This window comes from Thamnophis sirtalis, unplaced genomic scaffold (assembly GCF_051295495.1).
Source record: "Thamnophis sirtalis isolate CommonGarterSnake01/CBP01778 unplaced genomic scaffold, rThaSir2_p1.2 scaffold_2, whole genome shotgun sequence".
In the NCBI taxonomy this organism is placed as follows: Eukaryota; Metazoa; Chordata; class Lepidosauria; order Squamata; family Natricidae; genus Thamnophis; species Thamnophis sirtalis.
This window is the reverse complement of record NW_028261382.1, coordinates 74280416-74293656: the sequence shown is the minus strand read 5'-3', so window position 1 is coordinate 74293656 and position 13241 is coordinate 74280416. Positions and strand designations below refer to the sequence as shown.

Here is a 13241-nt window from a genome sequence, read left to right as displayed (position 1 = left end):
AGCCTTCCCCAGTCTCTAGAACTGGCCCAAGTTCTTCCCCAACCTCCGTATCGTTTGAGTCTGCTTCCAGTTCCGCTGGCAGGGCACAACACCAACAGCAGGCAGGAACCCAATCAGAAAAGCTGATATCCGACGCATTAGATTACAGATGATAGAAAAGAGGATCTGGGCAAGCAGCATTAGATGGGAGATTATCTGCCTGCGAACAATAGAACGCAGGGAGTGCAAACAATTAAATTAGAATTCATTTGAAAGTGCCAGGCCGATTGTGGAGCAAATGCCTGAAGGGAACGAGAACTGTCATTTAGAGCAAGGCAGCGTGGGTGGCCAAGGCACCTCCTGCAGGAGAAAGGGCCTCCTACATTAGAGAACCAGAAGGCCCTCTTAAACCAGTTACTGTAGTGGTTGTCCTTGACTTACAACCTTACACTTAGGCAAAAGAAACCAAAAGTACACCCGTAGACTGGGGGAAAACAGGCTTGATAGCAGTAACTGTGAGAGGGATCTTGGAGTCTTAGTGGACAACTAGTTAAAGATGAGCCAGCAGTCTGCGGCGGCAGTCAAAAAAGCCGATGCAATCCTAAATTGCATTAAAAGAACGATTCAGTTAAGATCAAGGGAGGTACTAATTCCACTCTATAAAGCCTTAGTAAGGCCACTCCTAAAGTACTGCATCCAGGTTTGGTCACCACACTATAAAAAGATGTTGAGACTCTAGAAAGAGTGCAGAGAAGAGCAACAAAGAGGATTAGGGGACTGGAGACTAAAACATACGATGAACGGTTGCAGGAACTGGGCATGGCTAGTTTAGTGAAGAGAAGGACCAGGGGAGAAAGGATAGCAGTCTTCCAATATTTGAGGGTCTGCCACAGAGAGGGGAGGGGGGGGGGGTCAAGCTATTTCTCAAAGCACCCGAAGGCCAGACAAGGAACAATGGATGGAAACGGATCAAGGAGAGATTCTTTGATGGCACGGAATTCCTTGAGGGCATGTGGTTCTCCTGAGTTCCGTTTTCACTGGCAGAGGGTTGCAGGAGGCCGTGGTAGCAGAAAATTGAGCTCAGGAGCCTGTTTTGGCTCTGGCAGAGCACTCGGGCCACCACTGGCACCAATAGGAGTGAGGTCAAGCCGGCCAGGTATATCCTGCCACCCCACCCCCCCAGGTCAAACACAACCCTGATGCGGCTCTCAATGAAATCGAGTTTGACACCCCTGGTTTAGAAGAAGCATATTGTCGGCTCAAAAGGGCTAAAACCGTTTTAACAAAAGGCACAGTGGATTCGGCTCTAATTTCCCAAAATTGAGATGGTTCTTTTGTTTACCTGTGGCTCAGAACAAAGGAGAAAGCAGAGGAAGGAAAGGAATACTGTGAGAAGAAACCTTTAGCCAGAGTATTGTAAAATCTGGAGGTAGAAGAAATCTAACAAAGAAAGAGGTTTCTCTCTCTCCCTCTCTCTCCAAATCCTTTATGTGGGGGAAAGCCACGATCGAATGTCAAATAGCCAAAGGACAAGAAACCAGAGCATACTGTTGTGGCCTGCCAGTGGCCAGTGGAACTGGCAGCAGATTCAGACAGGTTGGGGGGGGAGGGAACCTGGGCCAGTCCTGGAGTCTGTGGATGGCTCTGATGAGGGCTCTGTGTCGGAGGTAGAGAGAGGGCCAGAGCCGTCTAACAGTTATCAGCTGCCTTTGGAGTCAGACATCAGTGAGGCAGAGGAACAGCTGGAGCCTGTTCCCAGTGTGCACATGTGCAGAGCTGCCAGACGAAGGGAAGAGCTAAAGAACAGGGGGTGACTTGGGAGTAAGGCTACAGGTGGACGATGAATAGCCCCTCCCAGAGGAAATAATAGAGGAGCAAAAGGGGAGTGGAGTTTGCAGGAGACAATTCGCTTCATTGGTTCGTGACTCTCCGAGACTCCTGGTCAAGTTGTGCAGAGATCGGCCTGGGAGCTCTCCAAGCTAGATAAGGTCTGTGACTGTAAATCCTCCCTTGAAAGACTTTGCTGGATGTGAATGAGCAGAATTCAGAGTCAATTGATAAAAGGGGTTTTTGTCGGGACAAGGAGTTTGCTTCCTGCCCTAGGGAAGCCTAGGTCAGAATGCATACAGATGTGGGGGCTCTGCCCCAAACAGGGCAAACGGAGTGTGCTTTCAACCGGGATCCCGAAAAATGAAAAAAAACTGGAACTCTTTGGATCAATGCTGAATTATCACATTCTTTGCTGCGGGAAGCACATCTGCAGGCCCTTCCTAAAGCAAAACATGCTTGGCCTCCCCCTCCATTATGCCCTCCTGCCAATGCAAATTTATATCGCGGCTGGCATTACAGGTAGTTTCAGTTTACAAAGACAATTGGGACCAGAGTTTTTTGTTGCTAAGCAACCAGTTGTTAAGTGAGTCCAATAACTGAATTCAGAAGTTGTGGGAGCTTCACTGCTGGAAGCTTTCAAGAAGAGACTGGGCTGCCATCTGTCAAAAATGATGCAGGGTCTTCTGCGTGGGCAGGGGGTTGGACTAGATGACCTAGAAGGTCCCTTCCAACTCTGTTATTCTATTCTATTCTTTCAGTTCAGCCCGGATATAGAATACTTCCTAGTCCCAAAGGCCACTTTGGACCTTGTTCTCCAACAGCGTCTGAGTCACCAGCTCCAAAGGCCTAAAATCCAGGGCACTGACCCAGCTGCCATGCTGGCACACGCCAAAACGAGGTCAAAAAGCCAACGCCACACCGCAGCTCTCTTCCTGCTAACCTGGCCGGAAAACGGGCCCGGGGCCTGGAAAGAGTCAGAGAGACGGCTTCGGCTGCATATGTGTTTTGAAGTTGCAGAACCACAGCCCTGGATGAAAGCAGTCGGCTCCCAGCCACTCCGCCCCAAAGGGAAAAACCGCGGAAAACCGAGATCAAACGAGAGCTCCGGGGATCAAGGGACCGAGGCAGGCAGGATGCTGAGCTCCCAGTTGAAGGAACGTGGCTGCTGTCCGCCCCTTCCCTCTGCTCCAGGGGTTGGGGAGGGGAAGCTAGTCCTGCTAAAATTCACTTAACAACGGTCTCATTGAACAATGGCTCGATTGGGGTCCTAACTTGAGGACTAGCTGCGTTCTTTAAATAGGCAATGGAGACAAACGCATGCCCTTACATAACTCTTCAAGATGGAACAAGTTGATTAAAGAAGGGGGGAGCCCACCGTTTTTTAAAGTTTTCATTCAGGTTTCCAGCTGTCAATATTTTGCAAACTGCATTCTTCTTTATTTCCCCAAATTAATTGTCTTATTATAGAATACAAACAACGCACAGAGGAAGAGAAATAAAACCCAAAGGCTGAGCTGCCTGTTGGCAGAAGCTGGAAACTGTGTGAAACTGGCAAATTCAAACTTTCCTATCTATCCATCCATCCATCCTCTAGCTCTCTCGCTCTCTCACACACACACATACAAACACCAGTCATCAGTTCTACCTGTGTCTGTCTGTCTGTCTATCATTTATCATCTTTTTCTATCATCTATCATCAATTCTATCTATCTATCTATCTATCTATCTAGTATGTATGTATGTATGTATGTACGTAACTATCCATCCATCATCTATCATCTCTCTCTCACACACACACACATCTATCATCAATTCAATTTGTTTCTATCATCTATCCATCTATCATTTATCATCTTTCTCTCTATCATTGATCATCAATTCTATCTATCAATCAATCATCTATCTATAATATATTTATGTACGTATCTATCTATCTCTATCCATTCATCCATCCATCCATCCACACATCATCTTGTACTTGTACTTGACGCCTCTTCACCCATCGTGGGTATAGGCGACTTCCATGGAAATTTGACGCCACTGTTTTCGGTCCTGGGCTAGGGTTGTCAGGTGGTGCAGCCAGTCGCTATTATATGATTTTACTTTTAGTGAGAAGGGCCTGCTTCCCGGTTTGTAGCAATGTTTGCACATTGAGGCAACCGATATTGTTTAGCCCTAAAAAGGAATGGATCATCTATCATCTCTCTATCATCTATCATAAATTCTGTATCTATCACCTATCCACCCATCTATCATTTATCATCTTTTTCTCTCTATCATCGATCATCAATTCTATCTATGTATCTTTGTATCTTTGTATGTATGTACGTATGTATGTACGTACATACGTACGTATGTATGTACGTACATACGTATGTACGTATCTGTCTGTCTGTCTGTCTGTCTGTCTGTCTATCTATCTATCTATCTATCTATCTATCTATCTATCTAATATATGTATGTACATACGTATGTACGTATCTATCTCTATCTATCCATCCACCCATCTACTCATCATCTATCATCTCTCTCTCATCTATCAATTCTATCTGTCTATCACCTATCCATCCATCTATCATTTATCATCTTTCTATCATCTAACATCAATTCTCTATCTATCTGTCTATCTATCCATCCATCCATCCATTATGTATTTACATATCTATCTATCTATCTATCTATCTATCTATCTATCTATCTATCTATCTATCTATCTATCTATCTATCTCTATCCATCCATCCATCATCTATCATCTCTCTCTATCACTCTCTCATCTATCATCAATTCTATCAACTCTATCTGTGTCTATCATCTATCCACCCATCCATCATTTATCATCTCTTTATCATCAATTCTATCTATCTATCTCTCAATATTCAACATGATTTCTAGTATAGGAATGAACAGAAAGTTGTTTGCACTGTATGCTTAATGCTAGAGAGGAGATATATCAATAAGAAGTTGTCAAGTGGGCCTCTCCACACTGGCTTGTTGTTTTCATTTTACAATTTATGCTTTTATTTTTCTTGGTTTCAGGAGTCGATGGGCAGCCCAGAAGTTTCATAAAGAAATAAAAACAGATAAATGCCCTTTTGTTAGGGCGATAAGCTGCCCAGAATTCTGTTTCAGAAAACGCAGCCGCGTAACTCTTTTAAACGAAAATAAATAAACGAGTGAAAGTTGAATTATTTATGCCCTATGAAAAAAGCTTTGCACGCACTCCCACACACCCCATGTGGCCTCCTCACTCCCGCTTCCATGGGAGCCTGGGAAGATCCACACAAGAAAGCAGGATCCCAGTTCCTTCTGACTTCCAAGAAGATTCCAAGAAGAAAGGAAGATCAGGAAGGGGATAAGCAACACCAGAGCACAGAACGAAACAGGCTGTGACACAGTTTCCCTTCTCCACCATCCTGCCTTGTATAAACACAACACTGAGCACTGATACGCCCGTATTAATTAATTTGAAAGCATGACCGCTCTTTGGCTCCGCTCCTCCGAGTCAGTGACAGATTGGAAAACCTCCAGGAACACGGACGGAAAGGATGGGAAAATCCATTCTCCTCCCACTCCTCCTCCCCCAAACATCACACCCAGCGGCTGCTCAGCTCTCTTCTTCCTGATTTGGAAGGAAACAAGGATGGGAGTAGAATAACAGAGTTGGAAGGGACCTTGGAGGTCTTCTAGTCCAACCCTCCTGCTCAGGCAGGAAGCCCTATATATCATTTCAGACAAATGGCTGTCCAACATCTTCTTAAAGACTTCCAGTGTTGGGGCATTCACAACTTCTGGAGGCAACTTTTGTTCCACTGATTAATTGTTCTCCCTGCCAGGAAATTTTCCCCCCGTTCTAAGTTGCTTCTCTCCTTGATTAGTTTCCACCCATTGCTTCTTATCCTGCCCTTGGGTGCCTTGGAGAATAGTTCGGCTCCCTCTTCTTTGTGGCAACCCCTGAGATATTGGAAGACTGCTATCATGTCTCCCCTAGTCCTTCTTTTCATTAAACTAGACATACCCAGTTCTTGCAACCATTCTTCCTATGTTTTAGTCTCCAGTCCCCTAATCTTCTTGGTTGCTCTTCTCTGCACTCTTTCTAGAATCTTCACATCTTTTCTACATCGTGGCGACCAAAACTGAATGCCGCATTACTGTGGCCTTACCAAGGCATATAAAGTGAACTTGATTCTATCCCTGTTTGTACAGCCTAGAACTGTGTTGGCTTTTTTGGTAGCTGCTGCACACGGCTGACTCAGATTTAAATGGTTGTCCACTAGGACTCCAAGATCCCTTTCACGGTTACCACTATTCAGCCAAGTACCACCTATACTCAGTGCTGAAATTCAATTTTTTAAACTACCAGTTCTGTGGGTGTGGCTTGGTGGGTGTGGCAGGGGAATGTTACTGCAAAATCCGCATTCTCACCCCACTCTGGCGCCAGCCAGAGGTGGCATTTGCCGGTTCTCTGAACTACTCAAAATTTCCGCTACCGGTTCCCCAGAACCTGTCAGAAGCTGTTGGATTTCATCCCTGCCTATACTGTACCTGTGCATGTGGGCTTTTTTTCGTTCTGGATCCAGAGCAATCCCTGAACTCCAGAGTTGGTGCAGTTCATTTTCCCAGCCCTGCACATCTAAAGACTTCCTGGTGGAGCCCAAGAGAGCCATGGATCTCTTCTCTGCACCCAGCAGAATACTCAAAGGTACCTTGCCTCTAGACATGGAGGCTCCATTCTCTGCTATTAGCAAAGGACAACTCTCTGCCATTCCTTCCAATCTGGTTTAATAATAATAATAATAATAATACTACACCAGACATCACACTGGTTGAGAAAAATAAGGTCACAGTCATAGACATCGCAATACCAGGTGATAGCAGGATTGACGAGAAGGAACAAGAGAAAATTGCAAAATACCAGGACTTAAAAATCGAAATTCAACGACTATGGCACAAACCAGCAGTGGTAATTCCAGTGGTAATTGGCACACTGGGTGCTATTCCAAAAGCACTGGAATTACATTTAAAATAGTTAAAAATTGACAAAATCACCATCGGTCAAATGCAAAAAACCGCACTGCTTGGATCTGCACACATATTACGAAAATACGTTACGACCTCCTAGGCCCCTGGGTGGGGCCCGACTAGTAACCAATGCCAAATCCGGCGAAACAACTGGCCGCTGTGATACAAGTGTATAATAATAATAATAATAATAATGGAAATGACTAGTCACTGGCTCACGCAGATCAACTGCTGCCTGCCGCTTTGAAAGCTCCCATTGTCTACTCTGGAGCCATAGCTAATGAGATTCCAACAAGCCTAAGTTTAATGGGAAAGATTTGCTTCCTAGCATGCAGGCTAGAATCACGCTCAAGAAAAAATCATAAATCATCCATCATGAATCCTCCACTGCACAACACTCCAAACCAGGGATCCCCAAACTTGTAGACTTGTGGACTTCAACTCCCAGAATTTTCCAGCCAGCATAACTTACTCTCTTGTAATTCCTTTCTCTGCAATCTCTCCACTTAGATCAGAGATCTTCAAACTTTAAGACTGGTGGACTTCAAGTCCCAGAATTCTCTAGCCAGCATCTGGCTAGAGAATTCTGGGAGTTGAAGTCCACCAGTCTTAAAGTTGCCAAGTTTCAAGACCTCTGCCCCAAACCATCAGCTCACTGAACCACAAACTAGCCAGCTGCCTTGTAGAGGATCAGTTACAAAGAGCTTTGCTGGCACATCTATCCATGTGCTGGCCTTCCTTCCCCCACTAAAGGAGAATTATTTGTAGCTTGGCTGTTTTCTTGCAGATGTTTCATGACCCAACTAGGGAACATCAGTGCTAGAAGGGACTGGGGTTTGTAGAGAGGAGGAGGAGGAGGAGGAGGGAAGGAGGAGGAGGAGGAGGAGGGAGGAGGAGGGAGGAGGAGGAGAAATGTGGAATCCTTCTTTTCTTGCTGACATTTCATGACTCAATGAGGGAACATCACCAGTGCTAGATGGGAGTAGGGTTTGTGGAGAGGAGGAGGAGGACTGTTGGGTTCTTGGTGCTCTCTGAGTTTGGCTATTTTCTTGCAGATGTTTCATCAGCCAAACAAGGTAACCTCATCCTGAACTACAGCACTGATGATGTTCCCTAGTTGGGTCATGAAAGGTCTGCAGGAAAATAGCCAAACTCAGCACCAAGGACCCCAAAGGCCTCCCCCTCTTCCTCCCTTCGAGCCCTGATGATGTGACCTAGTTTGATCATGAGATGTCTGCAAGAAAACCACCAAGTTCAGAGAGCACCAAGGAGCCTTCACTTCCCCCTCCCCCCCAAAAAAACCTTCACCTGTCTGTTCTTCCCATCTAGCATGTGTGCATGGCACAAGAGCAAAATCCAGCTGGATCATTTCAGATCAGCTGGCAACTTTTTCTCAAAGGCTCAAAAGGAACAAGACTGCCAGGTGGAGGTGCGTGCATGCGTGTGTGTGTGTGCGCGTGTGTGCCTGCATGTTCTGGCAACACCTTGCAACAGCAAAAAAAAACTACACTGAACACTGGGTGTCTCCCTGCCTTTGTACTTATGTAAACAAACTCTGGGGAATCAATCGGTGTGTCTGGGAATTACTTACTGAGCCAAAAGAGGGAACTTCGACATAAAAGCGGAGGAAGCAGAGAGGATGGGGAGAAAAAGGAGCCACATGGAGGGGGTGTGTAACCCCCCCCCCCGCCTGCGTGCACAAACAGAAAAGCATTCCATCCGAGCTCCCTTTTCAAAGGTTTACACAAACACCGTTGGGCTCACCAGCTGCCCAATTCTGGAGAAAAATGAGCCGAATGCAAAAACAAAAAACCCCTCATCTAAAATAAGAATCCCATGGGGGCAAAGAGGGGAAGCCAACTGATGGGGGTTTTCTCTGAAGAAATAAATCATGGCCTCTCTTAACAGGGCACAACAGGAGCAAAACAACAGATTCCCCAAAAGCTTTGAGTTCCTGAAAGCCACAAATGTTTGCTCAAAAAAACCCGTTGAAGATCCTTTGGAGACCATTCTTGGCACATCCATGGTGGAGGGGTGGGATCTCCAGGAAGAGATCTGGCAGTGGCTTCCCCCTCCACCACTCAAACCCACACCTGTGGAGGGGCGAGGCCTGGGGGTCCCAATGCTGCAACCCTGGAGTGTGGCTCCAGGCACTGCCAACCAACCCGCCTCTTTTGCTCCAGGAATAAACAGGCCCTTTGCCAAGTTCTTCTCTCTCTCTCACACACACACACACACACACACACACACACACACACAGAAAAGCGGGTGTAATCTTTGCAAAGAACAGGGCAGAAAGTCAGCTGGAAGGTGAAATCTGATCCGGAGCAAAACAGAGCAGAGCACAAACACAGGAAGAAGAAAAGAGAAAGCAAAGAGAAGGAAGGAGGGAGGGAGGGAAGGAGAGGGGAGGGAGGGGGCAGAGCTGTTTTTCTAGCAAGGTACTTCCTCTCAAACGGTGTTTCCTAAGTGGGGGCAATTTGGTTTTTTAATGGGGGGGGGATTTCAACCTTGTTCAAACCAAGTTAGTGGGCTTTTAGGCGCTCTCTACAGGAGTAGAGTTCACTTTTTGAGTAAAATCAGAATTATATGTAAGGGGGGGGCATCACGATTGTAGAGATGCTTAGGTGGGGCATGGCCCCCCAAAAGGTTGCGAACCACTGCTCTTAAAGGACCAACACACACAACATAACGCACACACGAGAAAAAAATCATGCAATACCACCCCACCCTCCAAATGCCAACACAAATTGCCCAGAAGGGGTGTGTGTGCGTGGAAAGGGCGCTGGGTTGGACTCTCACCCACCCGAGCCTGAGTTGCGCCACCCGCCCGTTGCAAAAGGGAGAAGTGACCCCCAGCCTTTTCGGAGCTGCCGAGCCACGTTCGCGACCCGCTTGCTGCTCGCCTTTCTTTCGGGCCAAGCTCCGGCGCTGGCGGCCGGAGTTCCCGCAAGGAGAGGCGGCGGATGGAGAAGACCCCCCCACACATAAACGGCTCCCCCCGCGCCTCTTTCTTTTCCCTCCCCCAGGCGGAGACCCCCCACCGTCCTCCCCCTCCCGAGAGGCAGGGCTGGGCGAAGGGACCTCCCTGGGGCTTTGGGGAGGGAAAGGGGGTGAGAATGGGAGGAGGACCCACTAGGCTCAGCCTCCCCCCCCCCACATGGGGCTCGGTTCCCTTTGTCTGTCTCTCGCTCGCTCCTTCGCTCTCTTCCCCCTCATCCACCCCCAGCCCAGCCCGGTAATTAATTTCCAATCAGAGCTCCGCTTCGCCGGGGAGGAAGGGAAGGAGAATGGGGGGGCTGCATGGAAAGCGGAATGGGGGGGCAAGAGACGCCCCTCCCTCCAACAATTGGAGGAGGGGGTGTCGATCCCACGCGTGGCCGAGGCCAAGGCGGGGTCTGGGGGCGCTGCCACCTGATGGGGAGGGGTCCCTCCCCCAGGAAACTCCCCCGGAGTTGGAAAAGCCGGAATGGGGAGGGGGGTCAAAGGAAATCCCCCCTTTTCTTTCTTCCGGGGAGGGAGAAGGCTGCTTTTCTTCCCTATCTTCCCACCTCCCCTCCACTTGGGATTCCCAGCCTTCCCCGGAAAAGTCTCCCCGCCACCGGACAAAGCAAGACAATAGCCCCCGTTGGCTTCCCATTTCCCACCTGGCGGCTCCGGCGCTCGGCTTACCTTTCGGGCAGCGTTTGGGTTCCTTCGGCTCCGAGAAGGAAGGAAGGAGGCAGGGAGCGTGGAAGAAGGAGAATAGGAGGGAGAAGGAAGGAAGGAAAGAAGGAGCGTGGAAAGAGGAGGAAAGGAGGGGGAAGGAGGGAGGCAGGGAGCGTGGAAGGAGGAGGAAAGGAGGAAGAAAGGAAGGAAAGAAAGAAGGAAAGAGGGAGCGTGGAACCAAGAGGATAGGAGGGAGAAGGAAGGAGGGAAGGAAGGAGTGAGTGTGGAAGGAGGAGGAAAGGAGGAAGACAGGACGGGTAAGCGAGCCCCCAATCACATCCCGGGCTCCCGGGGGGCTTGGCGCGAGCGACCACTCCCGAGGCGTGGACCGGGCAAAGTTGGCGAAGGGGCAAGTGAGCTGGCCCGGCGGCGACGGCGGCTTCTGCTGCTCTTCCCCTGGTTGCCTCTCGCTTTCTTGCTCTCTCTCCGCTGCGTTGCGCTTGGCTGGGCGAGCGCCTCCCCTGCTTTCCCTCCTCCTCCTCCTCCTCTCGGCCGCCCCTTTGCTTTCCCCTCCTTCCTTGACGTCAAGACCGGGCGGGAGGCTGGAGCAGAGCCCGGGCGGGCACGCGCCTCGCTCCGTCCAACTCCCCTCTCCACTCCCCCAGCAGAGCAAACCCCGCTGGGGTCCCCCAATTTGGAGAGGACCCTCCCCTGCAGCCCCCTCCCCACTTCAGGCGCTGGAGCCCGGCTTTTGTGGGGGTGGGGGCTCTGGAGCATCCCACCCACCCACCTTTCTCGGGGCCGGGCCAGTCCGACGGCCGCTCTCTCTCCCCCCCGCCTCCTGCGGCCGGAGGGGGAGAGAACAAAGCCACCGTTCTCCTCCGCCATCCAGGCGTTACGGACTCGCCATGCAGGCAAGGCGGGCGCGGCTGGCAGCGCTGCCCTCTGCCGGGCTGAGTGGCACCGCTTGACTCGCCTTGGGGGACCCGGGGTTGGGGGGGGGGGTGTTCCCAGCTCGGGAGAAAGGGAGCCCCGTGTCTCCCGAGCGGCGTTCACACGTGCTTTTGAGTCGTTTGGCGCCGGGAATCCCAAACGTGTTTTTTCCTCAACTAGTTTCTGGGTTTTCTTTGAAGACGTTTCGCTTCTCATCCCAGAAGCTTCTTCAACTCCGAACTGGATGGTGGGGAAGAGCTGAAGAAGCTTCTTAGAGAAGAAGAAGGGAAACATCTTCAAAGAAAAAACCAGAAAGTCCAGTTGCCTCTTGGGGAAAAAAAGCACCCATGGGACATCCTTGGTCCTAGGAGGGTCCTCTCATAGAGCACAGAATATAGAATAATAGAGCTGGAAGGGACTTTTGAGGTCTTCTAGTCCAACCCCCTGCTTAAGCAGGAAACCCTAAAAGATCTCAGACAAAACATCTCAGAGCTGAAGAAGCTTCTTGGATGAGAAGCAAAAAGTCTTCAAAGAAAAACCAGAAAGTCCAGTGGCCTCCAGAAAAAAGCACCTTTGGGATAACCATGGCCTGGATGATGGAGAATCTCTATAGACCAGTGTTTCTCAACCTTGGCAACTTGAAGATGTCCGGACTTCAACTCCCAGAATTCCCCAGCCAGCATTCGCTGGCTGGGGAATTCTGGGAGTTGAAGTCCGGACATCTTCAAGTTGCCAAGGTTGGGAAACACTGCTATAGACATTTAGTACCAGGAATGTTATTGGGTTTTCCCCACCAGAGGAATCCCTGCCGAATCCCACAACTGCCCCATTCGCACAACTGGCCAGGCGGACTTCTGTGAACGGTGGCTGGGCAGCTGTTGTGTGAACGTGACACCATTATGTCCGGCGTCGAGCAACAGTTGGGAGAATCTCATTGACAAAACTAGATCAATCCCAATGGAGCAGTTCAGGAAATAAATCCATTCATTCCTGCCAGCAGTAAAAAAAAAAGGTTTTATTTTTTAAAAACAAGCCCCTGGAAGGTGATGGACAGCCAAATTTGCCTGCTTGAACTCTCCTTTGCATCAGTTTGCACAATTTAAAAAAATGCAAAGCGGGGGTGGGGTGCAGCAGCTGCCAAAAAAGCCAATACAGTTCTAGGCTGCATAAACAGAGGAAGAGAATCAAGATTACGTGAAGTGATACGGTTCCACCACAAAACCGCGATTCCCTTATCGTGCTGTTGTCGCGGCGGTGATAACGCGCGATGATGACGTCGCGGCTTTAGCGACGCGATTTAATCTCCGCTATTTTGCGTAGCGCGGTTTTGTCGTGCCACGAAGTGATACCACTTAATACTACTTTATATGCCTTGGTAAGGCCACACTTGGAATCCTACATTCAGTTTTGGTCACCATGATGTAAAAAAGATATGAAGACTTTAGAAAAAGTGCAGAGAAGAGCAACAAAGATGTCTAGGGGACTGAGACTAAAACATATGAGGAACGGTTGCAGGAACTGGGTATGTCTAGTTTAATGAAAAGAAGGACTGGGGGAGACATGATAGCAGTCTTCCAATATCTCAGGGGTTGCTACAAAGAAGAGGGAGTCAAACTATTCTCCAAGGCACCCGAGGGTAGGAGAAGAAGCAATGGGTGGAAACTAATCAAGGAGAGAAGCAACCTAGATCTAAGGAGAAACATCCTGACAGAACAATTAATCAGTGAAACAACTTGCCTCCAGAAGTTGCAAATGCTCCAACACTGGAGGTTTTGGATAGAAGATGAAGATGTTGGATAACCATTTGTCTGAAATGGTATGTAGGGTTTCC

General features: G+C 48.8%; 1 protein-coding gene across 1 annotated transcript in view; it reads right to left on the bottom strand.

Annotated features, from left to right (window-relative positions):
- Positions 1-11007, bottom strand: part of SEMA4C (semaphorin 4C) — a 102916-nt gene extending 91909 nt beyond the window's left edge. The window contains exon 1 of the mRNA XM_087706109.1: positions 10502-11007. The gene's annotated coding sequence lies outside the window, so the exon portion shown is untranslated. The remainder of the gene's footprint in view (positions 1-10501) is intronic.
- Between the last annotated feature and the right edge of the window lie 2234 nt (positions 11008-13241).